The following is a 27109-nucleotide window of genomic DNA, read 5'->3' as shown; positions in this document are numbered from 1 at the left end:
ACCACGAGCAGTTACTCAGTCGCTAACTTGACTTCTGACGTCCGCCTTGCATTTGAGGACCTTGCCCAATAGCAAACGTACTAAGCACTTAACTATGAACGGTGTGGAGGATGCAAACATGGATGATGAAGGAATGGCTCCCTCCAAAATTTACAATCTTGGGGGAAGTGAGGCGAGTACAGAATCTCAGAACATGCTGCAGGACTGAGTTCGATCCCAGTTGAGGAAGTTTGGGTTTGGGGAGGAAATAGGTTATTTTGGAGAAACTGTATTCAAGATCTACCATATATAGCAGTTCAGCTTCTTGACTAATAATGCTTAGCCCAACCCCCATAAAAAGCCCCTGGCCACATCCGTCTCCTGAGATTCCCACTTCTCTGTGCATCTCCCTTCCTGCTGTAAGAAACCTAACTTTGCCTTCGTAGAACACTTCTTTTAATTTCCATCATTCAGTCTCTTAAGAACACTGTGTAATAGAAATTATGATCTTCATCCTATATAGATGAGAAAACAGGTGAAGTGACTTTTCCAAGGTAAAAAAACAAGAGGCAGAGCTGAGGCTAAAGGCAGATTCCAGATATGGGTTCTTTCTACAGCACCATAACTGTCAGTGACAAAACTGCACCCCAGTTGCTTACTTAAATTTAGTGTTTTTAGGCCAGGAGCGGTGGCTCACACCTGTAATCCCAGCACTTGGGGAGGTCGAGGCAGGCGGATCACCTGAGGTCAGGAGTTCCAGACCTGCCTGACGAACATGGCGAAACCCGGTCTCTACAAAAAATACAAAAATTAGCTGGGCATGGTGCCACATGCGTGTAGTCCCAGCTACTTGAGAGGCTGAGGCAGAATCGCTTGAACCCGGGAGATGGAGGCTGCAGTGAGCCAATATCGTACCACTGCACTGCAGCCTGGGCAACAGAGCAAGACTCCATCTCACTTAATTAATTTAGTGTTTCTAAAAAAATCACTAAATTATAGATCTAAAACTATAGATCTAAAAAAGTGATCTATAGAAACATCTCATTTATTTGTTGTCATTGTTTGTTGGTTAATTTTGAGACAGGGTCTAGCTCTGCCCCCAGGCTGGAGTGCAGTAGCACGATATGGCTCACTACAGCCTCAACCTCCCAGGCCCAAGTGATCCTCCTCCCTTAGCTTCCCAAGTAGCTGGGACCACAGACATGTGCCACCACACCTGGCCAATTTTATTTTTTGTAGAGATGGAGTCTCACTATGTTGTCTAGGCTGGTATCAAACTCCTGGGCTCAAGTGTTCGTTGGGCCTCAGCCTCCCAAAGTGCTGGGATTACAGGTGTGAGCCACTGCACCCAGCCATAAGGAAACATTTCAGATATCCTAATATTAAATGATATTTCACAAGAGTGGACAGTTAACTCATGTGAAAGGAAAATCTTGGGGCCCCAAAATCACTAAGCTAAAGGAAAAAGTCAAGCTTCTGGGAACTGCTTAGGGCAAACCTGCCTCCCATTCTACTCAAAGTCACTCCTCTGCTCACTGAGATAATATCTGATTGCCTCCTTTGGAAAGGGTAACCAGAAACTCAAAAGAATGCAGTGATTTGCCTCTTCCTAAAACCTGGAAGCCCCCTCCCTGTTTTGAGTTGTCCCTCCTTTGCTTCGAGTTATCCTACCTTTTCTGGACCAAACCAGTGTTCATCTTACATACGCTGGTTGATATCTCATGTCTTCCTGAAGTGTACAAAACCAAACTGCTCTGACCACCTTGGGCACGTCACAACTTCCTGAGGCTGTATCATGGGCACTTATCTTCAACCCTGGCAAAATAAACTTTCTAAATTAACTGGGACCTGGCTCAGATTTTTAGGGTTCACACTCAAAACCCACAAATCATCCTTAATATAATTATGTAATACATATTTATGTAGTTAGATCTCGGTGGTGGTAGATACTAATAAGCTTTTGCCCAACTAAGTGTAAAACACATTAAATCTGTATAGCAATCTCTAGACTATTACACAAATTAAATACTAACTAGAAAACACAGTATATTAAATTATCTTAAGTGTGGAAAAAATGGAGAAGGAAGAATAACCTTTTCTCTCCTCCCGTGGTCCTAACACACAGAACAGCGACTGGGAAACTGCCACAGGTAATGTGACTAGAAAAAGATGACTGTCCAACTAAAACCTGCATACACAGCTACATCCTTCCCTGGAAGAGCACAGTGGAACTAGATCCTAGTAGAGATAGCACAGGGATTGTCAACATTCTTGTCACACTGAAATTCCTTCTTTTGATCTTCAAATAAGTAACTAACAGCTGAAACTTGGAATTTATATATCAGCACAGCACTAAGATTATAGATATATCTAATCTTATGTAAGTTTCATCTTGTGTGATAAATGTATCACCCTCCCCCCACTCCCGCCGGGCCCTCCAAGAAATGTATTTTTACAGGGTAGAATTTCTAATATATATAAAATATATAATATTAAATAATGTTTATATATTATATATTATGTGTTATATATTAATATTATATATAAAATATACTACATATTATATTTTTAAATATAAAATGTATGGTATTGCATTGATTTACTTCCTGGTGTTTTCATCCTGGGCCTTGACAAAGATAAAAACTTCTCAGCCCTCCTCCCCCCCTACCCAGACAGAAGTGATCAGATGTTCCATAATAAAAGGGACAGTGCCAAATTTAGTGTATACTGAAATGTAAATTGTCAGAGTGAGGAACATCTAATAACAAAGCCTGGAGCAACTGTGCATAGGGGAAGGGGTCTGGTAAGCCTCCCCAGATACAGTGGAACTTTTTTATTATTATTCTGTCCTTCCCTTTAGCTGCCAGAGTTACAAATGCAAACCCCAACATTCCCCAGTGAGAATTCCTGCCACTAAAAGACACTGACAGTGCAAGATGTAGAGAAAAGAGCATAGGCTTTGGAATCAGTTCTGCATCCAAACTCCAGCTCTGCCATTTACTAGTTGTTCAAGTTACTTAGCATCTCTAAGCCTCGGTTTCCTCATTTGTAAAATGGGAATCATGATACATTTGATCATGAAAATTAGGTAACATATAAAGCAACCAACATTGTGTCTGACATATAGTAGGTGTTTAATAAGTAATTGGTGCTGTTATCTGCAAAAAGAAAACCTTGCTCATTTGTAAGCATGATTTCCCTAGATTTGTAGTCTTAAGCAGAGCTAAACTGCCTATGCAGTAAAGGAAGCTAGCACCATAATTTCTGCTTTTCTGCATCTAGCCCAGGGTGGCTTTTCAAAAGCATGTATCCCTCTGCTTTTATACCTCTTCCTCTGTGCTTGGAGAAAGGAGAGAAAAACAATAAACATCAAACTCAGTGAAAGAAAGACCTTACTGTTTTTTGGGTTTTTTAAAGTTCTGTATTTTTGGAGAAATTGAACATTCAAATATTCCATTAAAAGGAAGGTAAAAATGCATTTATCACAAAACACAGGAACTTACCTAAGACTTGATGAAATTAAAGGGAATTAGTCCCTGATTTGAGGAAAATTCCAGACTCTGTATATTTCAGTTGCACAATGAAGAGTATGCATTAAATGGAGACAACAACAAGATCAGTTAGCTTTGAAAGAGAATGAGAGACACTTAAGCAATAGTAAATTTGGCCTTTAGTTATACTATTTCTGTAGACAGAAAAACTGTAAGAATAAAGTAAAATAGGTCAGAGGTAAGGTAATACTAGCATATGCTTATAATTTTATACTCACTCAGATTTTGTAATTCTCAGGATTGTGCCAGGCATCAAAGGTAATTCCCATTCGGTTAAGAGACACAAGGTCGGGCACAGTGGCTCACACCTGTAATCCCAGCACTTTGGGGGACCAAGGCAGATGGATCACCTGAGGTCAGCAGTTCGAGAGCAACCTGGCCAACATGGCAAAACCCAGTCTCTACTAAAAAAAATCAGCTGGGCATGGTGGCGGTACCTGTAATCCCAGCTACTCAGGAGGCTGAGGCAGGAGAATCACTTGAACCCGGGAGGCAGAGGTTGCAGTGAGCCAAGATCGCACCATTGCACTCCACCCTGGGCAACAGGAGCAAAACTCCATCTCCTGAGATTCCCACTTCTCTGTGTGCATCTCCCTTCCTGCTTACAGCAGGAAACCTAACTTTGCCTTTGTAGAACACTTCTCAAAAAAGGAAAAAAAGGCGGGGGGGGCACGAGTACTGTTAGTCAGTACATAATAGTGGTTGTTTAAAACCCAAAATAAGTGATGAAGATAAGGCCAGAGGAAGGCACCAGAAGCATAAGGGAAGATTTCATAAGGGAAGTTGGTGGGAGTTGAACTGTAACTTTAAAAATCACAAGATTTGAAGGAGAGAAAGAGGAAGAGCTTTCAAGGTGAGGAACATACCACAAGCTCAGGGTGGAGATGAGGAGCATGGCCTGCTTTGGAAATAAAGTTTGAAGTCAAATATTGAAATGTTTTACATGTCAGAACAAAGAGCTGAACTTCATTTTGTAGGCAGTGGGGAGCCACTGAATAATATGCATGAATGAAAGCAAATTTTTAGAAAGATCAATCTGATGACTAGGTCCAAGATTTAAAGGGAAGACATTTATTTATTTATTTATTTATTTATTTAGAGACAATGTCTTGCTCTATTGCCCAGTTGCAGCTCACTGCAGCGTAGGCCTCATGGGCTCAATGGATCCTCCCATCTCAGCCTCCCTAGTAGCTGGGACTACAGGTACCCTCTGCCACACCTAGCTAATTTTTGTATTTTTTTGTAGAGATGGTGTTTTGCCATGTTGCACAGGCTAGTCTCAAACTCGCAGACTCCAGTGATCCATCCGCTTTAGCCAATCAAAGTGCTGGAATTACAGGTATGAGCCACTGTGCCAAGCTAATAAATTTAGTATTTTGAGATTTGTTATTGAAAATTACAGATTTTTTAAAATGCAACATATAAAAGTACAGCATATATGGTTCAGTCTTATTGAACCATTTAATATATATTTTGTCAAAGTACTCAATTTATAAATAAAATATAATTGTGACAAATATTTTCCTAAAATCTTCCAAAAGGAAATTACATACGTGTGAATACATATAATTTGCTTGTATGTCAATCATATGTATGATTTATCTTTCTTTTTTTCTCAGAGTCTTGCTGTGTTACCTTGGCTGGAGTGTAATGGTGCAATCTTGGCTCACTGCAACCTCCGTCTCCCGGGTTCAAGTCATTCTCCTGCCTCAGCCTCCCGAGGCTTACAGGTGCCTGCCACCACACCTGGATAATTTTTTGTATTTTTAGTAGACACGGGGTTTTGACATGTTGGCCAGGCTGGCCTTGAACTCCTGACCTCAGGTGATCCACCCACCTTGGCCTCCCAAAGTGCTGGGATTACAGGCATGAGTCACTGCACCCAGCCAATTTATCTTAGTAGAATGATTGTAACTGTGTTGTGTAAAAGGCCAGTGTTAATAGATTGCTTAGCTACATTTTGGAGTATGCTCTACTAGAGTTTTAAAAATCATTACATATATATTCTCTGAAATGTATTATACTGCTTTGATATTTTAACAATGATTAATTACATTCAATTATGACAATTAAATGTTTTTCTAAATTCCCATAAATGTAGAATTTTATTTTTTACAAACAGTAACTTTATGAGGGCCTTAAGAAATGATTAATTCAGCTAAAGACTAATAGATACTGTATATTTGCAATTGTTGGAGAGCTTGATTTGTTTAAATGGTTTATTTTGAATATTTCTGAGCTCACTCATCATTATGTGCTAATCTTTACCCTGGGAAGTGTCAATTATGATAACATTTTGGGTTAGAAAACTACTTTCATCCTGTTTTATGGGAGATTTTAGAGCGTTTTTAGAGCGTTCTATAAATAAGGATACATCATGGATAGGGGTTCTGCAGTTTTCAGTAGCTGGTAGATACCTGTACCTTAAGCACACTCTCTTTGTCTTAAATAAAGACAATAGACCAATGCATAGAATTTTGGTTCTGAGGATCTAAACTTATCAGATACTTCCTATACAGCATTGCATAAGACATAGATGCTTCATTGTTTTTAACATGAGCCCAGTTGGGTCTCTCTAATATTAAAGCATTGGGTAATAAATGCCTTGTTAAAATGTGTTTATCTTATAATGGTCTTATTTGTAACACTATCTGGACTGTTGCTAGAATGCCCCCACATCTCTAGAAGTGTGGAATTTGATCTAAAGCAACCCACACCCCTCCCAATCAGGCAAAAGATACAGATAATTCAGAAGATGCTTGAAACTAATTATACAATATCAGTGCATTTTAAGCATTTGTGAAGGTCATTGGCCTCCATGTTGCAAACTCCAACAGATATTTTTTCAGTTCTCATTTTCCTTGATCTTTTGGTAGCCTTCAACTCTGAGTACCACTGCCTCCTTCTTAAAAGGCCCTCTTTTCCTCTGCCATTAGTAACACTAAACTCATTCCTGGCTTTTTTTCTTCAGACTCAGGAATACTTGCTGGGTCATCCTTTTCTACCCAGTATTTAAATTCTGGAATTCCTCAAATACTCAGTTTTAGGACCCTTCTAGTAGTTCAGTGATCATTTATTGACTCTTACAATCCCTGTAAAAAACACAAACTGTTTGCCTATTGTTATTCTATTTTTAAATGATGAAAACTGAATTTTAATACTTGAGAGGCATGTCAGTTCTTCCTCTCCCACAATCCTTACTCTCTGTTGGCATTTGGGTTAGCCCTTGTGTTACCTGAGGCTCATACTGCTTCCAGCAGCCAGGCTCATGCACCCTTAGTTCCTTCCCTTACGAGGTCCTCACCAGCCACCTCCCATCCCCATCTTCCAACCATAGCACAACTGACAGTCTCAGGTGAACTTTCCCAGATGTTTCTGGCCAATTAACAGACTCTGTTAATCATCTCATACCATCTCATACTGCTCTTTGATCATGCACTCTGCCGTTCGTTAAATTTATTTGTGTAATTATTTGATTAATGTTTGTTTTCCCACTTGACTATAAACCCCATAAGAACTGGGATTGTGTGTGTGTGTGTGTTTGTGTGTATGTGTGTTTTCTCATCATTGCATTCCTAGTACCTAACCCAGTGATTTCATGAATGTCTTAAGGAAGTAAGAGTCTATTTCACAGTATTGATGTATTTCAGACTTCTAAAAATTTGCTGTTGAGACCAGCTGAAATGGTAAGTACTCTGAATTTTAATTTACTCAAAATAGGCACTTCAATACATTTTATTTTATCAAAACAAAGTAGCTTTCCATCCTTTCTTTACACAGCAAGGTTTACCATACTTCTCCGATAGTCAGACTCTTCCTAGAGTTTACACAGAAGTGCTGGTAGTCTTCATTTTCACAGAACAGCATAGCATAACTCTTAAAATGAGGAGAATTTCCTGAAGAGTCATCAGAGATTTCCTTTTTTTTTTTTTTTTTTGAGACAGAGTCTTGCTCTGTCACCCAGGCTGGAGTGCAGTGGCGCAATCTCGGCTCACTGCAAGCTCCGCCTCCTGGGTTCACACCATTCTCCTGCCTCAGCCTCCCAAGTAGCTGGGACTACAGGCGACTGCCACCACGCCACGCCCGGCTAATTTTTGTATTTTTAATAGAGACGGGGTTTCACCGTGTTCGCCAGGATGGTCTTGATCTCCTGACCTCATGATCCGCCCACCTTGGCCTCCCAAAGTGCTGGGATTACAGGCGTGAGCCACTGCGCCCGGCCCTTTTTTTTTTTTTTAGACAGTCTTGCTCTGTCACCAGGCTGGAGTGCAGTGGTAAGATCTCGGCTCACTGCAGCCTCCACCTCCCAGGTTAAAGCGATTCTCCTGCTTCAGTCTCCCAAGTAGCTGGGATTACAGGCACGCACCACCACACTTGGCTAATGTCTAATGTGCTCTCACTAACGTTAAGAGTCTATTTATGCCTGGGCGATAGAGGAAGCCTACAGTCTGGAAGCCTGAAACAGCGTTCAGGCCCAGCTACTGAAGTATTTGTAGCAAAGTGATGCTAAATTCTCATTTGCCAGTGTTCTCTATTCATGTTTTCCTTGGGGGATCTTTGGTGTGGTTGTGTGTGGTTACAGCATAGAGATGAGATTCTATCATCTTTGTGTTAGGCAGCTATAGTGCCTTTTTTTTTTATTTTGTTTTTTGTTTTTTTGTTTTTTGAGACAAAGTATCCCTCTGTCACCCAGGCTGGAGTGCAGTGGCCCAATCTTGGCTCACTGCAACCTCCGCCCCCTGAGGGCAAGTGATTCTCCTGCCTCAGCCTCCCAAGTAGCTGGGATTATAGGTGCATGCCACCACACTTGGCTAATTTTTGCATTTTTAGTGGAGACAGGGTTTCACCATGTTGGCCAGGGTGGTCTTGAACTCCTGACTCCAGGTGATCTGCCCGCCTTGGCCTCCCAAAGTGCTGGGATTACAGACCTGAGCCACCACACCTGGCCTATAATGCCTTCATTTTTTTTATTTTTTTTATTTTTTTAAACACAGAGTCTTGCTCTGTCGCCCAGGCTGGAGTGCAGTGGCACAATCTCAGCTTACTGCAACCTCCGCCTCCCAGATTCAAGCGATTCTCCTGCCTCAGCCTCTCGAATAGCTGGAATTACAGGCATGTGCCACCACACCCGGCTAATATTTTGTATTTTTAGTAGAGACGGGGTTTCACCATGTTAGCCAGGATGGTCTCCATCTCCTGACCTCATGATCTGCCTACCTCAGCCTCCCAAAGTGCTGGGATTACAGGCATGAGCCACTGTAGTGCCTTCTTAAGATGAATAGTACCTCACCCTGATTTTTAACATGTAGCATTTTGCATTGCACTATATCTACTGACAATGTTAGTCACTTCTGCATCTTTCCATAGCTTTCAACATGATACTTTTCAATGGCTGCATAATTTCATTAATACACCTAAATGTAAGGTGTATGTAAAGGAAAAAGACAGTTAAATCCTTGTGTGGCTATTCATACAAGTCCTATTTAGGGAGCAAATGATTATGTGGGGCCAGGATATCATGGTTGTTAAATGACTGCCCATGTGACACTGGGCAGGGAGTGTCTCTAATACTAGGCAGGCTAGAGGTGATGTTTTTGGAACCAGGAGGGAAAAGCTAGAAAAAGTGGCATAAATATAGGAAAATAATAGGAATTTCAATAATTGAGTATAGTCTTAAATGTTGACCAAAAAAAAGTAAATTGAGCCCTGAAAAATGATAGAATTTTCCAATTAGGTTACTAATGATTTTACCAGCCTGGCCAACATGGTGAAACCCCATCTCTACTAAAAATACAAAAAAATTAACGAAGTGTGGTGGCACATGCCTGTAATCCCAGCTACTCAGGAGGCTGAAGCAAAAAAATCACTTGAACCTGGGAGGCAGAGGTTACAGTAAGCCGAGATCGTGCCACTGCACTCTAGCCCAGGTGACAGAGCAAGACTCTGTCTCAAAAAAAAAAAAAAAAAATCAATTGTGTTACTAATGATTTTAGGAAAAGAAATTTTATCTCTGTTTTGGGGCCAAAGGTAGAGGAAGGGAAAGGGTTAAAATGAAGTATTTGGCCGGGCGCGGTGGCTCAAGCCTGTAATCCCAGCACTTTGGGAGGCCGAGACCGGCGGATCACAAGGTCAGGAGATCGAGACCATCCTGGCGAACACAGTGAAACCCTGTCTCTACTAAAAAAAAAAAAATACAAAAAACTAGCCGGGCGAGGTGGCGGGCGCCTGTAGTCCCAGCTACTTGGGAGGCTGAGGCAGGAGAATGGCGTAAACCCGGGAGGCGGAGCTTGCAGTGAGCTGAGATCCAGCCACAGCACTCCAGCCTGGGTGACAGAGCAAGACTCCGTCTCAACAACAACAACAACAACAAAAAAATGAAGTATTTACTGGCCAGATGAGGTGGCTCACACCTGTAATCCCAGCACTTTGGGAGGCCGAGGTGGGCAGATCACCTGGGGTCAGGAGTTTGAGACCAGCCTGGCCAATATGGTGAAACCCCATCTCTACTAAAAATACAAAAATTAGCCAGGCATGGTGGCACATGCCTGTAGTCCCAGCTATTCAGGAGGCTGAGGCAGGAGAATCACTTGAACCCAGGAGGCAGAGGTTGCAGTGAGCCGAGATTGTGCCACTGTACTCCAGCCTGGGCAACAGAGTGAGACTCCATCTCAAAAAAATAAAATAAAATAAAATAAAATAAAATAAAATAAGTATTTACTATCTGCCAGGGACTATGTTGGAAATTTTTCTTGCATTACCTCATTTTACAAGTCAGTGGGGAAATTGAGGGTTGGAGTAGTTCATTAACCTGCCCACAGTCACATAGGGCAGGTTACCCAGGTCAGTCTTCATTCCACTCCAGTCAGAAGTGAATTAAGATTAAGGAAGTGGAGACAAGGAGTATGAACAATTCTTTCTGGAAGAATGATGGGGAAAGAAGAGAAAGGATTGATAAAGTATAGGGACAGGGAATCACTGCTTTTATAATACAAATAAAGCTCAGCTTCTCTGAGGCTGACACTGAAAAAGAGTCCCCAAGTAACTGCAGGGGCCAGAAGCAGAGACAAACCCTGGCCCCTGGCCCGGAGACTCATCTTTCTCCTGAGACTCTCTTACTGATGATCTTGGCTTCATCAAAGCCTCTTTGGGTCATTTCTTCCTTTCATATCTGAGGTACAGGCAATGGGATGACAAAAGGCATTTTTCAACATCCATCCACAACTAAGTCAAAGCTGAAAAGTTTAAAGGACTTTTCTAAACGTGAGGGCAATGTTTCCCAACCTTTTGAGGTCATAGAAACTGCTCTGGATACCGGTTTAAATATACAGAATCTTGGGGGACTTGGATTTTGAAGGTCTGCAGTGGGAGCCTGGGAAAAAGGTATTTTAAAGTAGTACCAGTTACCCTTAAATTTCTGCAAGTTCTAGTATCACTGTGCTGGCAAGTAACAAAAAGAAATAAACACAGTAGCATAAAGCCTGGCATGTAGCCTGGCTCACAAAAAAAAAAGACCTGCTTATAACCCCATTCTGGAGTCCTCACCTGCCCCTGCAGGTTTGATGCTATCTTGGCACATGCTGGCTGTTTTTATCTCCTAGAAAACAATCTAGGCTCCACAGAGGGAGGTCCTTTGCCAAATTATAAAGTGGTGGGGGAGGAAGGGAAGAGGCTTCTTCATCCAATAATTTTTCTTTTTCTTTTTTTCTTTTCTTTTCTTTTTTTTTTTTTTTGAGATGGAGATGGAGTTTCACTGTTGTCACCCAGGCTGGAGTGCAATGGCCCGATCTCAGCTCACTGCAACGTCCACCTCCTGGGTTCAAGCAATTCTCCCGCCTCAGCCTCCCGAGTAGCCAGGATTATAGGTACCCATCAACACACCCGGCTAATTTTTTGTATTTTTAGTAGAGATGGGGTTTCACCATGTTGGCCAGGCTGGTCTCGAACTCCTGACATCAAGTGATTCACCCGCCTTGGCCTCCCAAAGCACTGGGATTACAGGCATGGGCCACCGTGCTTGGCCACTCAATATTTTTCAAAGACCAGGTTGTTAGTCTTTTTGTTTTATTTTTTGAGACAGTGTCTTGCTCAGTTGCCCAGGTTGGAGTGCAGTGGCGCAGTCATAGCTCACTGCAGCCTCTAACTCCTGGGCTCCAGTGATCCACCTGCCTCAGCCTCCTGAGTAGCTGGGACTATGGGTGCATGTCACCAGGACTGGCTAATTTTTTTTTAAACTTTTTTTTTTTTTTTTTTGTAGAGACACGGTTTCACTAGGTGGACCAGGCTCATCTCAAACTTCTGGCCTCAAGCAATCCTCCCACCTTGGCCTCCCAAAGTGCTGGGATTATAGGCATGAGCCACTGTGCCCAGCAGCTGTTAGTTCTTTACCAGCACACCATGTAAGTCTTCCCAACACAGACAAGGTCTAGCTTGGCCCACCAGACTGCTTCTGCCTTGTTGTCCCTCCAGCAGTGGGTGGCAGAATGATGGCAGCTAGCTTTCTCCCACAGGCTGCCCAGTCTGACTATACATTAGTATTAGGGAAGGTGACCATATATGTTCAGGTTTGCCTGGGAAGAGTCCTGACCACACCTTTGAGCCCAGACTCTCCTCCACTTAATCTTTCATTTTCATTTATTCATTCCCAGTTTGGATGATAAATTATATAGTCACCCCATCTGTGAATAACAGAGCTAGAACAAAAATACAACTCCACAAAAGCAAGAAGTAGACTGCCAACAACTTAATAACTTCCATTGATCAAGCAAATCATGTGACACCACACACATCATTTCAACTCATCCTCACAGCAACCTCACAAGGGAATTTTGGAGACACGAATTTTGCAGATGAGGAAAGTTAACAGGGTGAAGTGAGTTGGCCAGGGTCATCCAACTATGAGGAACAGAGTTAGGGTCAAAGGTCCATCTGCACGAGCTCAGCTTCTGCTCTAGATGGGCCTACCTGCCTCCTCAGGGCATGTGGTCACCTCACTCACCAATTACTGACTGCATTAAGAAATATAACTTTACCAAGAAAGTTGCTTGATTTCAACATGAAAGAAATACTCTCAATATTCATATTTTCCATCTTAAATTTGAAAATAGAAATCTGCTTTCTGCAGCTGTGTGTCTAATTCAGCTCTTGTTTCTGTAACCTAGTTTGAAAGAAGCAACTAAAGAAAGAAACTTTGAAAGAAGCTTCCAAAAGAAGCAACCAAGTCTCCAAAGGCACAGTTTGACTGAAATGGATCCAACTGATTAGCAAATGGAAAATAACATGGAGGAATATATTTTACATGACAAGCATAGCAGCTCCAAGTCATCCCTAATGAAGCTAAAAATTTAAGTGCAACCCAGAGAATGGATGGTTCAGAATCTTTAAAAATTTTTTTATTTTTTTATTTTTTCTGAGATGGAGTTCCACTCTGTGGCCAGGCTGGAGTGCAGTGGCGCAATCCCAGCTCACTGCAACCTCTGACTCCCAGGTACAAGTGATTCTCCTGCCTCAGCCTCCTGAGTAGCTGGGATTACAGGCACATGCCACCATGCCCAGCTAATTTTTGTATTTTTAGAGATGGGGTTTCACCATGTTGGCCAGGATGGTCTCAATCTGCCTACCTCAGCCTCCCAAAGTACTGGGATTACAGGCGTGAGCCACCGCGCCCGGCCCAGAATCTTTGCCTTATGTTTGCATAGTTTAATCTTCTAAACTAGTTGCTTTCCCAGAAAAGGTGACTTAAAGTCATAGCCTTTGTGTTCATCATCATACTCTCCACAGTTTTACAAATTATTCAGTTTATTTTTAAAAGGGGTAATTTTAAAAATTTTAATTTTTAATTCCAAAGCATTCCTTTTAATGCATTCTCTTGGAGGGAAAAAAATCACACATAGTGATTGTGTGTGGCTTAAGTGGCCATTGATCAATACCCCAATCTCAAGCCTGTACACTGTTACTGATTGACTGGTTGGTTGCCTGGTGGGCTTTTTGTCCTTCCAGATGCGGATGTTTTTCTACCTTCTGCCTTTTCCAATAAGTTTCCGTTATAGGAGTATTTTCCTTCTTCCCTGCATACCCCACAGAAGGGAAGCTGCTAAAATCGCAGAACCGGAAAGTTCCAAGGGGGCTGCAGCAGCCCCTCTCTCCTAGTTTTTGTTCACCATTACTAAGAGCAAGGCCACTCAAGTCAGACTGCTGTATGTGCATTTTGGCTCCATCATTGAGCGAGTTCATTTATTCACTATTCATTCAACAACATTTGAGCACTTATCTCTTCCTCTGTGGCCACCATTCTAGCCCATTCCACCATGATTTATTGTTTCTGTCTTTGATGCCGAGCCTGTCTCCCAACAGCCACATCATCCTTCTACACAATCATACCACTGCTCTGCTTACATCCCTTCCCCAGCTTCCCACCCACTTAGTCCAAGTCCCTTGGTTGGGAGCCAACAGATTCCTACAGGTCTACCCTTTCCCCAACCCATGGCTAAGCCATCTCTGACTTCTGCCTGCGCTCTCTACTTCTAGCCACATCGGCCTCCTTGCTATTCCTCACACATGCCAAACTCGCCTCTTCCTTAGCACCTTGACATTTGCTTTTCCCTTTGCCTAGAATGGTCTTCCTCCAAAGTCTACTTGGCTCACTCCTTCCTCTCCTTCAGGTGTTCTGCTCAGATGTCACCTTCGCAGGAAAGTCTTCCTGGCCATCCTATTACAAATGGTGGCCTCTCACTGCCTCACAGCACTCCCTGGTCTCCTTTCCTGCTTCATTTTTCTCCATGCCACTTATCGCCACCTGACATACTTTGTGTTTCTTTGATTACTGTATCTTCCCACTAGAATGTGAGCTCTGTACAGAAGCAATATGCTAGCAGCTATGAGTGTCTGGCACATGGCAGGACCTCAGTAAATATTAGTTGAATGAATGAATGAAGAGTTTGCATGTAGCAATCAGGAGCCAGATCATGTAAGGCCTTGTAAGTCCTGGAAAAGACTTTGGGTTTTATTTTAAATATGAAGAGAAGCTATTGGAGAGCACATCATCTGATTACAGTTTAGAAAGATCACTCTGGGCTAGGAGTGGTGGCTCATGCCTATAATCTCAACACTATGGGAGACTGAGGCAGGAGGACCACTATAGGCCAGCCTAGCAGCCATGCATGGTGACTCACACCTGTGATCCCAGCACTTTGGGAGGCCAAGGTGGGTAGATCGCCTGAGGTCAGAAGTTTGAGACCAGCCTGGGCAACATGGTGAAACCCCGTCTCTACTAAAAATACAGAAATTAGCTGGGCATAGTGGTGGGCGCCTGTAGTCCCAGCTACTCAGGAGGCTGAGGCAGGAGAATCGCTTGAACCCGGGAGGTGGAGGTTGCAGTGAGCCAAGATCACGCCACTGCACTCCAGCCTAGGCAAAAGAGCAAGACTCCATCTCAGAAAAAAAACAAAACAAAAAACCAGTCTAGGAAACATAGCGGGACTGCATCTCTACAAAAAATTTAAAATTAGCCAGGTGTGGTGGTGTGCACCTGTAGCCTAAGCTGCTTGAAAGGCTAAAGTAAGAGGACCACTTGAGCCCAGGAGATTGAAGCTGCAGTGACCTATGACCACACCACTGCACTCCAGCCTGGGCAACAGAGTTAGACCCTGTCTCAAAAAACAAACAAACAACAACAAAAAACCCCACCCTGCCCATTGTGTGGAAGGAAGATGGTACTAAGGGTAAGAGTGGCCCCAGGGGACAGTTTGGAGGCTGATGCGACATCCAAGCAAGAAAGATAATGAGACTTGAGCTAGGGTAGGAAAAAAGGTCATATTTTAAAAATATATTTTGGAGTTATAGCTGACAGAACTTGTTAATAAATTGGAGGAGGGGCCTAAGAGGAAAAGAGAAATGGAGGATAACTTCCAGGCTTGGGGCCTCAATACTGAATCTCCCTGAACCTGTTTACTCTTCTGTAAAATGGCGGTAACTGGACCCTCCTCCTCACGGGATCTCTGTGAGGATGGAGGTAGAGGATACAGAGTGCCCATACTGTCAGGCGCATGGTAAACCCTCAACACACGTTAGCTCTTATCATTGCCCTAGAGATGACTGTGTTTTCCCTGCTTCGTCCATAAACAGGATTACAAAAATAACCACCCCATAGAGATTGGGGGAAAAAACTTCTTGTAGAGTGTACCCTCCCCTCCTAAGGGACAGATTTGTACTTTAACAGAATACTTAACAGTAGTGTTGGAAGATGTTATTTGCACACAGATAAATAAAAGAGTTCCTCACATTTCAAAAGAAGTGTAATGCTGTATTAAGTAGTGTTTGTCCATTCAATACTTAACAGCAGGAGTAACTAAAAGCTGAAATTACAAACCCCTGCTGATTAAAAATAAATCAAAACATAAGATATAAAGCACATGTGAAATAATAATTTTTTTTTTTTTTTTTTTTTTGAGACAGAATGTCGCTCTTGTCGCCAGGCTGGAGTGCAGTGGCATGATCTTGGCTCACTGCAACCTCCGCCTCCCAGGTTCAAGCAATTCTCCTGTCTCAGCCTCCCCAGTAGCTGGGACTGCAGGCACAGCAGCACCATGCCCAGCTAATTTCTGTGTTTTTAGTAGAGACAGGGTTTCACCACATTGGACAGGATGGTCTCGATTTCTTGACCTCATGATCCACCCACCTCGGCCTCCCAAAGTGCCAGGATTACAGGCATGAGCCACCATGCCTGGCCATAATGATTTTTTTTTTTTTAGATGGAGTTTCGTACTTGTTGCCCAGGCTGGAGTGCAATGGCGGGATCTCAGCTCACCACAACCTCCACGTCCTGGGTTCAAGCGATTCTCCTGCCTCAGCCTCCTGAGTAGCTGGGATTACAGGCATGCGCCACCACTCCTGGCTAATTTTTTTATTTTTTATTTTTGTATTTTTAGTAGAGATGGGGTTCTCCATGTTGGTCAGGCTGGTCTGGAACTCCTGACCTCAGGTGATCCACCCACCTTGGCCTCCTGAAGTGCTGGGATTGCAGGCGTGAGCCACCGTGCCTGGCCGCAATAATGATTTTTTTAAAAAACAAGCATTTACTGCATTTTCACACACTAGAAGCTAAAATACCATGCTGTCCAGTTCAAAACAGGACACCTGGCAACCCTGTTCCTAAGTATAACTAAGCTTTCTGCAAAGCCAACACCCAGTGCTTTCTGGCTGCATTGGCCTGTCCTCATTTCCCCCTGGAAAACTGTTTTAAATAGTACAGATAACATTCTGCCTCTATTACAATTAGCAGGTTCTCTCACCAGGTTAGCTAGTTTGGCAAGTGCTAGTGTGGAGTAACCTAGTATCTTCTTTCAAAACCTCCCAGTGGCTGCCTTCAGGTAGCATGTGAAAAGCTGCCTATGGAGAATTCAGCAGGCCTTCCAGGCCCTCCAAGGTCTTTCTTGCTGGCATCATCTTCTGCCTCACCAGATCGCCCTGATTATTAGATGATCTGGGCCCCCTACCTAATAGAAAACCAGCCACTCTTCTTCCCAGCCCCAAGGGATACTGATGAGGGGGTCCTTAAATCTGGGATCCTTTCCTCTCCTTGCCCAATAATTGAACTCCTAAAATCCTTTTAGTACCTGGGAATCTGCAAAGACAACCTTGAATTTGAACTGGAGCTAGGACTTCCTCCCAACGAATTTGCCCATGGGTGACTCTCTGATACATGGTCTCTATTGTTCATCTTTCTCTATTCTGAAGTCTAGAAGCCACTCTTGCTTCTGAAAGTGGGGCCTAAGAACCTGCAGCCTCACCAGGGAGCTTGGTAGGAATCCAGAATCTGAGGCAGGATTCTAGACTTACTGGATCAGACTCTGCATTTCAACAAGATTCCCCAGTGATCCCTAGGCATCTTCAAATTTGAGAGGCCAGGAAAATGCTCAGGCCCTTCCCTTCCCATTGGCTGGGGAGAATTCCTGTAATTTGCCCTGTTTAAGGGTCCTTAATCCCAGCTTCACTGTCCTCATTTTGCAAAGAATCCTGAGTGGCTTCCTTCCAACACCTCATCTGTTTTCCCCCGTGCCCCTGAAGCCAGGGCCTCTTTTCTTCAAGGCCACCCTCCATCTCATCTCGGGCTGAAGCTCCTCTCTTGAGGCCATTTCCCATGGTAGCATTTCTTTGAGGGCTGCTTTTCTGCTGCTGTTCTCCCCAGGTAGGGCCTCTAATACGGATGGAAGTGAAGTGCTATCCCTCAGAACTGCTTCAGCCCTTAGAGCTGGGCCAGGGTCTGAGTGGGCCTCTCACAGGGCCACAGGACTGCCCTTTCCCCCAGCTTGCCTAGAAACTGAGACCACTCACACCACATGAACATGCTATCCTTGTTTCCCTTTCCTGCCAGCCTCAACACAACCAGAATACAGCCCAGTAATGGCTGCCTACAAATGGGAGGCACCCAGGGAAGGGAGGGGGGTGCTGATCAAGAACCAGCCTGGAGGAGGGTCATGGTTTCTCGGAAACAAGGAGGAGGTGAGGGTTGATGTGGAAGGTATATTATAAATGTTTTAAGCGCTTGATGCTTTGAGGGTTTGGGGATTTGAGTTTGCGTTTGTTTTTTAAGCTTAACTATGTGAAAAAGATGTCAAATAACTTTTCTCAACTGTGGCAATCAGAGCCTTGTCCAGAATCATAACTTAATGGCTTTTTGGCTCTCAATTTGATGGTCAGTTTGACTAACCAACACTTTTTACTTCTGTATTATTTATTACATAGTTGATCCCCCCCATAACATGTTAAAAGCCTACTTCCAACCTTTTAAAAGGTATCTTTGGAGTGCTGTCTAGATTCACCATTAAAATAGTGTCTTTCCAAAGTCTTATGTATTTTATTCAGCAGTTACTACAGTACTTTTTTTTTTTTTTTTTTTGACAGGATCTCATTCTGTTGCCCAGGCTGGAGTCCAGTGGTGTGATCACAGCTCATTACAGCCTTGACCTCCTAGGCTCAAGCTATCTTCCCACCTCAGGCTTCTGAGTAGCTGGGACTATAGGCACATGCCACTATACCTGGCTAATTTTTAATTTTTTGTAGAAACTGGGCCTCGCTATGTTGCCCAGGCTGGTCTCGAACTCCTGGGTTCAAGCATTCCTCACACTTTGGCCTCCCAAAGTGCTGGGATTACAGGCATGAATTGCCATGCCTGGTCATATTTTTATTTTTAAATCTATTTAAATAAGGAGAGGGAGAGAGAGAGAAGGCTCTATGTGCATTTTTTTCCAAATGGACACCTTGCCACATGTTTTCAACACATCTAAAGCCTGAATTGAGAGTATAATTTTTCTATAGATACATCACCTTGAGGAATTTTATAAACTTCAGTTTCCTCATCTGAGAAATGAGGTAGTTGGATTAGATGAACTGGCTCATCAAGTGAGTGTAAGGAGTTTTCCAAATTTAATAATTACTAATATTTCCCGGAAGACTAACCAGGCAACTTTTCTTCTTTAGGTTAGACTTTCTGAGATGTCATGGCTTAGTATTCTTTAAGCAAATCCTGGAATGTTATTGTCCTTTTGGAATAACTGTAATGTGGATTTGTTCTGTGCAACTGATGATATTCTAATGTGTTTGGGCAGGTTTAAGTCTAAATTTCCAAAGCCTCACACCTGTGGTTTCACCGAAAAGGTACCGCTCCAGGAAACCAGTGATGGACAAAGGATGCACGGTATAGCTATGATGTAAAAGCGCCCTCTGCAGGCCACATGAAGGTGAGTCTGTTTCTTAAAGGGTAGCTCTTTCACTCTTGGTGTACAGCACAACCTTTCCCTTCCTCCTGTAGCATTCTCATCAAGAAACATTTGTTTAGTGCTTACCCTGAGCTAGGCACAGTGTGTTTAGGGCTGGGAACACAAAAATAAAAGCATCCTAGCCTTAAAGGATCTCACAGTCTAATGGGAAACATCCCAATCAGATCATTATAATGCAACTTGAGAGGTGTGTCACTGGAGCTGTGCCTCATGTCCCCATTAGTTTGCAATCACAAGTTGCACACAAGAGCCGAAATCAAACAGCACAGTACAATGCTCTTTTGTTAGGAAAGAAGGACTGGTGACTCACCCTAGCATTTTCTCTTTGCACAGAAACAGATTGCCTGCCCAGAAGCAACATGGCTAATGGGTGCTACTGCAGAGACCCAGGCAACCTGAGAATAGTCCTGGCAGCCAGACCTCCAGGGTGGAAACGGGAAGAGCAACAGAGAAAGGTCAGGATTTAACAGGGAAATGGAGGAGGGCAAGAACAGGGGTCAGGAAGTATCTATGCATTTTGATATGAAATTAAGAAGTTCATTTAAAATATACAGCCAAGGCCCGTGGCACTTTTTGTAACAAGATGCTAGCTTATCTTCCCACTAGATCTTGTTGGACTTTTTTCAAACTGTATCTGATTGTGTTTTTCAAACTAGGCCAGGAGGGCCCCTCAACTTCTAAAATACAAAAATTCTTTCTGCTCCTCTTTTCAAATCTTCTCAGATTCTGGACACACCCAGCAATTCCATGTGCCTTTTCATTCCTTTAATCCTGTTAACTTTTTGTCTCTTCTTAGCAATGACTTCCTTTCATTTTAGAGAAAGTTCTGCTGGTAACATACTATATAAGCCAGGAGAGAAAAAGAACTTGAAAGAGGAACACAATTTTCTTTTTTTTTTTTTTTTCAAAAGAGGTAAGGGAAAAAAATAAAGGAAGAGGAGAAATATACTACTCAATACAGTTGTCAAACAAATTTCTTGGAACCATGGCCTACAAGAATACCTATCTTAACTGCACTGCACTAGAAACCACATTTTCATATTCCTTTTGTGATAATTCTAAGATAATGAATTAGATGTTAGCCATTGTTTTCCAGAATAGAATTTCTGGAGTTACTGGTAGTTCAGGGAATTTTAGTCACAAGATATATGTTTTCTATAGCTTTGTGTATATATGTGTGTGTGCATATATACTTATATACATGTACATATATACACATACACAAAAACATACATGTGCTATAGCTTTTGAATGGAGATATATGTGTGCATACACACACACACACAAACACATTCATTCATTCATTTATATTATACAGCTTCCCTGAAGACCAACAGAAGAAAAATGCAGGAAATATAAAGGCAACCTGGGGTCGGTCCTATGCAGTGAGCTCTTTGAGGTCTCTATCAGAAATAAAAGATTTCAGTCTTTTTTGGCTGGGCACAGTGGTTCACGCCTGTAATCCTAACACTTTGGGAGGCCAAGGTGGGAGGATTAACAAAAAATACAAAAATTAGCCGGGGGTGGTGGTGGGAGCCTATAGTCCCAGCTACCTGGGAGGCTAAGGTAGGAAGATCACCTGAGCCAGGGAGATAGAGGCTGCGGTGGGCCATGATCACGCCACTGCACACCAGCCTGGGTGACAGAGTGAGACCCTGTCCTAAAAAAAAAAAAAATCAATCTTTTCATAGTTATTCAAATTAAAACAACAAAATAGAGATGTGAAGACTTGGCTCAGGAAGATTCAGTCATCGCAACAGTCACTGTAAAGAACTGCCATCAGACTCCTTTTGACTCTAAATGGAAAAGGATACCAACACTGTTCTTCCTAGGAAGCTAATCTATAGTTAAAATAGGCACATTACATAGCTCTGTGTATGTACAGTGTTGTAATTGTTTAACAAAGCGGAGATACTAAATGCACTCAGTGCATAAAACATGTTTTATTTAAAATAGAGAAGAAATTCCTGAGGAAACAATAAAATCAAGGATGTTACAGTAATTTCATGAGCCATCCAGATATAATTACCAACCAATAAAAACAAAATATTTCATAATGCTCTCAGTTTTCTTTAAATATTGGCTTATAAGACATTGTTCTGTTATTTTCTTTGGTTAAAACAAAGTTTTTAAAATCAATATCTCATACCTGTTAGTATGTATTAGTAGGAAACCTTTATAATAAAGGAATTTTATGTGCAAAAGCTGCCTCGTTTCCAGCTCTGGGGCATTCAGGGAGCACAAACCTCAGGGGCATCATTGTGGCCCAAAGAACCTGGGGATTGAGTTGATGGGGCCTAAGGGCCTAAACAACACAGTTAAAGATGGAGAAGCCGGCCGGGTGCAGTGGCCTTCCCAAGGCAGACAGATCACCTGAGGTCAGGAGTTCGAGACCAGCCTGACCAACATGGAGAATTCCAGTCTCTGCTGAAAGTATAAAATTAGCCAGGTGTGGTGGCACATGCCTGTAATCCCAGGTACTCGGGAGGCTGAGGCAGGAGAATCGCTTGAACCTGGGAGGCAGAGGTTGCAGTGAGCCGAGGTCGCGCCATCGCACTCCAGCCTGGGCAACAAGAGCCAGACTCCGTCTCAAAATAAAAATAAAAATAAAAAATAAAAAGAAAGGAGAAACAGAAGCCCAGGGTTCAGCTGTTAAGAAGCCCAGGGTTCAGCTGTTAAGATAGGCCTGGCAAGGGATGGTCAATAATGGGAGAACAGTAGGGGTTAGAACCTGGATGCCAAGAATAAGATAAAACAAGGCTTCACAAGGCCTGAATCAACTAGAAGTAAGTTTAAAACTAAAGGTACAGATGAGAAGATATGCAAGAATATTCCTTGTCCCTCTTAAATTAGCAATTTAATTTACACTGAGAAATGTATGGCCATAAGGGACCAAAATGTTGACATGATTGGCCGTTTTTTTTTTTCCTTTTTTTTTTTTTTTTTTTTTTTTGAGATGGAGCCTCACACTGTTGCCCAGGCTAGTGTGCAGTGGCGCGATCTCAGCTCACTGTAACCTCTGCCTCCTGGGTTTAAGCAATTCCCCTGCCTCAGTCTCCCAAGCTAGGATTACAGGCGCCTGCCACCACGCCCAGCTAATTTTTTTTTTTTTTTTTTTTTAGTAGAGACAAGGTTTCATCAGGTGAGTCAGGCTGGTCTCGAACTCCTGACTTCAGGTGATCCATCCACCTCAGCCTCTGAAAGTACTGGGATTGCAGGCATGAGCCACCGGACCTGGATTGGCTTATTTCCTTCTCAAATTCTAGACATGTGGTGTGACAGCTCTTAATCACAAGCTATTTTATGGGTTTACCTGAGAAAGCACTGTTACAGAGACTAGAAATACCCGAAGAAATACTGCAGACCTACATGGGAATCAGAAGGTGGACTGCTGAACAACGGATCAGCATAAGAAGTTCAAAGAATGAAGTTGCAATGTCATTAGGCTATGATAGCTTAGGCATCCATCTGACTATTGGAGTATCTTATTCCCATACAGCATCTATATTAGGGCTAGATTTGCCACTGGGGCCAGAAATGCTTGCAGTCCTATGGTATTCAGAGCCGTAAAAAAAGAGCGAATCAAAAAGACTAGGAGTTCATTTTGACAGTCTTGGCAATGTATAGGATTTTGCGATTTTCTTTCGTAAATTGGAGATTCTCTTTTTCATACATAAAACATTTTTCATAGAATCCTAAAAAGCTCCCAGACCCTTGGTGTGGGGTCTATACTATTCAATGGATAAAATGGTCCTGTCTGTCGTAGCCTCAAAGATGTAGGAACCAGCATTCCTGATAGAATTAAGGGAGTTGGAAGTGCTAGTTACTGGGAATAAGCCACAATGGAAGCTCCAGGGGAGCAGAAGCAAAACCGTATCCCCAGCACCTACACAGGGCCTGGTTCCTAGTAGGGAAAGGTAAATATTTGAAAATGAATGAACAAATTACTAGATAAACCAGAAAGTGAAAGTAGAAGGGAGACGAGATCATTAGATTTAAGTAAACCAAACCTCAAGAGATCAGAAATCAAGAAATTATATCAAGTATCTTTAAAGGCTCTAGCAGGCCAGACGTGGTGGCCCATGCCTGTAATCCCAGCACTTTGGGAGGCCGAGGCGGGTGGATCAAGTTCGAGACCGGCCCTACCAACCTGGTGAAACCCTGTTTCTACAAAAAATACAAAAAACTAGCTGGGCATGCTGGCAGGTGACTGTAATCCAGCTACTTGGGAAGCTGAGGCAGGGGAATCACTTAAACCCGGGAGATGGGGATTGCAGTGAGCCGAGATCACACCATTGCACTCCAGTCTGGGTGACAGAGCGAGACTCTACCACCCCCCGCCCCCCCCCCAAAAAAAAGGCTCTAAGCATCTGGTAACCAGAATACAGGTCTAATCTTTCACAGTTCCTGCTGACCTAGGGTAGCATCACATTTCTAGACATTTCCCCAATATATTATTGTGAAAATTTGCAAACATATAGCAAAGTTGAAAAATTTTATAGTGAACACCATATACCTATCATGTAGACTACCACTAACATTTCACTATAGTTGGCTTATCACATGTCTGTACCTTTCTCTAAGTATTTGTCAATCCCTGTTTTTGGTTTTTTTTTTGGACGCATTTAAAAGTAAACTGTAGACATCAGTAGTAGACTTCTGCCTAAATAACTCAGCATGTATATCATTGACTAGGTTAAATATTTGTTGACTTTTTTCTTTTGGAGTAAAATATGTATACAATGAAATGTATAAACCTTACGTGCTTGTGTTTAAATTTCCAAGTTTTAATAATAATAAATGTCTATACCTTTGTATCCCAAATTGCTATCGAGACATAAAACATTACTATCACTTCAGAGATTTCCTTTTTTTTTTTTTTTCTAATTGAGACGGAGTCTTGTCACCCAGGCTGGAGTGCAGTGGCACAGTCTTGGCTCACTGCAGCCTCAACCTCGGGCTCAAGCAATCCTCCTGTCTCGGCCTCCAGAGTAGCTTTTTTGTAGAGACAGGGTTTCACAATGTTGCCCAGGCTGGTCTTGAACTTCTTGGCTCCAGCGATCTGCCCACCTCTGCCTCCCAAAGTGCTAGGATTATAGGACTGAACCACCGCGCCCAGCCCCTTAATTTTTTTTTTTGAGACGGAGTTTTGCTCGTCGCCCATGCTGGAGTGCAATGGCATGATCTTGGCTCACCGTAACCTCTGCCTGCTGGGTTCAAGCGATTCTCCTGCCTCAGCCTCCAGAGTAGCTTTTTTGTAGAGACAGGGTTTCACAATGTTACCCAGGCTGGTCTTGAACTCCTGGGCTCCAGCAATCTGCCCACCTCTACCTTCCAAAGTGCTGGGATTATAGGACTGAGCCACGGCACCCGGCCCCATAATTTTTTTTTTGAGATGGAGTTTTGCTTTTGTCACCCAGGCTGGAGGACAATGGCGTGATCTTGGCTCACTGCAACCTCCACCTCCCGGGTTCAAGCAATTCTCCTGCCTTAGCCTCCCAAGTAGCTGGGATTACAGGCATGCACACTACACCTGGCTAATTTTGCATTTTTAGTAGAGACAGAGTTTCTCCATGTTGGTCAGGCTGGTCTTGAACGCCCGACCTCAGATGATCTGCCCACCTTGGCCTCCCAAAATGCTGCGACTACAGGCAAGAGCCACCGCGCCCAGCCGATAGACCCCATAATATTTTTAATTTTTTTTTCTTTTTTTTTTTTTATTGCTGGGGGTAGAGGAAAGGACAATAAAAATGTTGAAACTTTATATTCTGATTGCAGCTTCAAACAGCTCAGGACAATTTGCAGGAGGCGTTACATTAGGGAAGCTATCATTGCAGGAGGTGTTATACATCATCTTAAGAAATTATCTCAGGCCAAGCACAGTGGCTCATGCCTTTACTCTGGGAGGCCGAAGCAGAAGGATTGCTTGAAGCTAGAAATTCAAGACCAGCCTGGGCGACATGGCGAAACCCTGTCTCTACCAAAAATACAAAAATTATCCCACCATGGTGGCACATGCCTGTGGTCCCAGCTACCTGGGAGGCTTAGGTGGGAGGATGGTTTGAGCCTGGGAAGCAGAGGTTGCAGTGAGCTGAGATTGTCCCATTGCACTCTAGCCCGGGCAACAGAGCCAGACCCTGTCTCAAAAAAAACAAAAAAAACAAACAAACAAAAAAAAAAAACCTCAAGTAATGAGATCTAGGAGAACGATTACTTGCTTACTTACTATTCTCAAACTTCAGTCTCCAGTTGAAGAAAAGGCAAACAAACATAGAGCCTTAGCAAACCTCTTTCCTGTTTGACATGCACCCTCCATTGACAGACACTCAGAAGAACAGTGCTCACTGACACCCCCACCTTCTGTCCTATAATTCAGATGGCCTAGGGGCCTGGAACTGCTGGGCTCCAGACTGCTCTGGGGAGCTTTCTGTACTTTTCCTAATGCCTAGGCAAATTCAGTTCTTAAAACCAACAAGCCAATAATTCAAAATCCTTTCTAAGTATATATCTTAATAAAATAAAATTTACATTCCAGATTGGATCTTTATGTAATGAGCAATTTTTTGTTTTGTTTTTGTTGTTGTTGTTGTTGTTTGGTTTTTGTTTTTTTTTTTTATTGAGACGGAGTCTCACTCTGTCGCCCAGGCTGGAGTGCAATGGCACAATTTCAGCTCACTGCAACCTCCGTCTCCTGGTTTCAAGCGATTTTTCATGCCTCAGCCTCCCAAATAGCTGGATTACAGGTGCCTGCCACCATGCCCAGCTAAATTTTGTATTTTTTTTAGTAGAGATGGGGTTTCACGATGTTGCCCAGGCTAGTCTTGAACTCCTGACCTCAGGTGATCCACCCACCTTGGCCTCCCAAAGTGCTGAGATTACAGGCGTGAGCCACTGCGACCAGCCAATGAGCAGTTTTCTATGCAACATTTCAGATGGAGCTTCTGGTTTTAGAACATGGAACTTCAGTCTCATCTGTGCAGTACCTGGACATTGTGATATCATTTTAAAATACCATATTAAAATACACTTTTAAAACTTTTATTATGGAAATTTTTAATCACACACAAAAACAGAATAATCAATCCTCCTGTACCCATCACCCAGTCCCAACAATGATCCTCTTAGGAAAATGCATTTTAAGATTGACCCATGTTTTTGTATGAATCAATAATCTGTTCCTTTTTATTGCTGAGTAGTATTCCCTTATATGGATTACCACAATTTCTCATTTTTAATTGCTCATTTTGGGAAAATTATGTATAAATACTCATATACATGTTTTGTATGAGTGTAAGCTTTCATTTCACTTGGATAAATACCTAGAAGTGAGATTGCTGGGTCATATAAGTATATGCTTAACTTTATAAGAAACTGCCAAATTTGTTTTTCCAAAGTGGCTGTACCATTTTGTATTTCTACCAGCAATGAATGACTCTTTCTGTTACTCCACATCAAGGCCAATATTTTGTATTCAGTTCTTTATTTTAGCCATTGTAATAGGTGCATAGTGGTATCCCACTGTGGTTTTAATTTGCATATTCCTCGTGACTAATGATGTTGAATATCTTTCCCTGTTTATTTACCATCCATATATCTTCTTTGGGGAAGAATCTTTTCAGACATTTGCTCATTTTTAAGTTTAATTATTTGTTTTATTATTGTTATGGTTTAAGAGTTCTTTATATATTCTGCATACAAACTCTTTATTGGATATGTGATTTGCAAATATTTTCTCCTTGTCTATGGCTTGTATTTTCATTCTCTTCACAGATTTTTTTACAAAGCAAAAGTCTTTTTTTTTTTCTT

The 27109-nt window shown here is 42.5% G+C and overlaps 1 long non-coding RNA gene across 1 annotated transcript; it reads left to right on the top strand.

The window, feature by feature from the left end:
- The first annotated feature begins 1244 nt into the window (after positions 1-1244).
- Positions 1245-5622, top strand: LOC116270531. Its single transcript, XR_004178602.1, has 2 exons — positions 1245-3885; positions 4777-5622. It is a non-coding gene; the product is annotated as an uncharacterized LOC116270531 (long non-coding RNA).
- Positions 5623-27109: the final 21487 nt, after the last annotated feature.

The sequence above is a fragment of the Papio anubis genome, chromosome 15 (genome assembly GCF_008728515.1).
Source record: "Papio anubis isolate 15944 chromosome 15, Panubis1.0, whole genome shotgun sequence".
Taxonomy (NCBI): domain Eukaryota; kingdom Metazoa; phylum Chordata; class Mammalia; order Primates; family Cercopithecidae; genus Papio; species Papio anubis.
The sequence above is the reverse complement of the archived record's forward strand: the minus strand, read 5'-3'. Positions and strand labels throughout refer to the sequence as shown.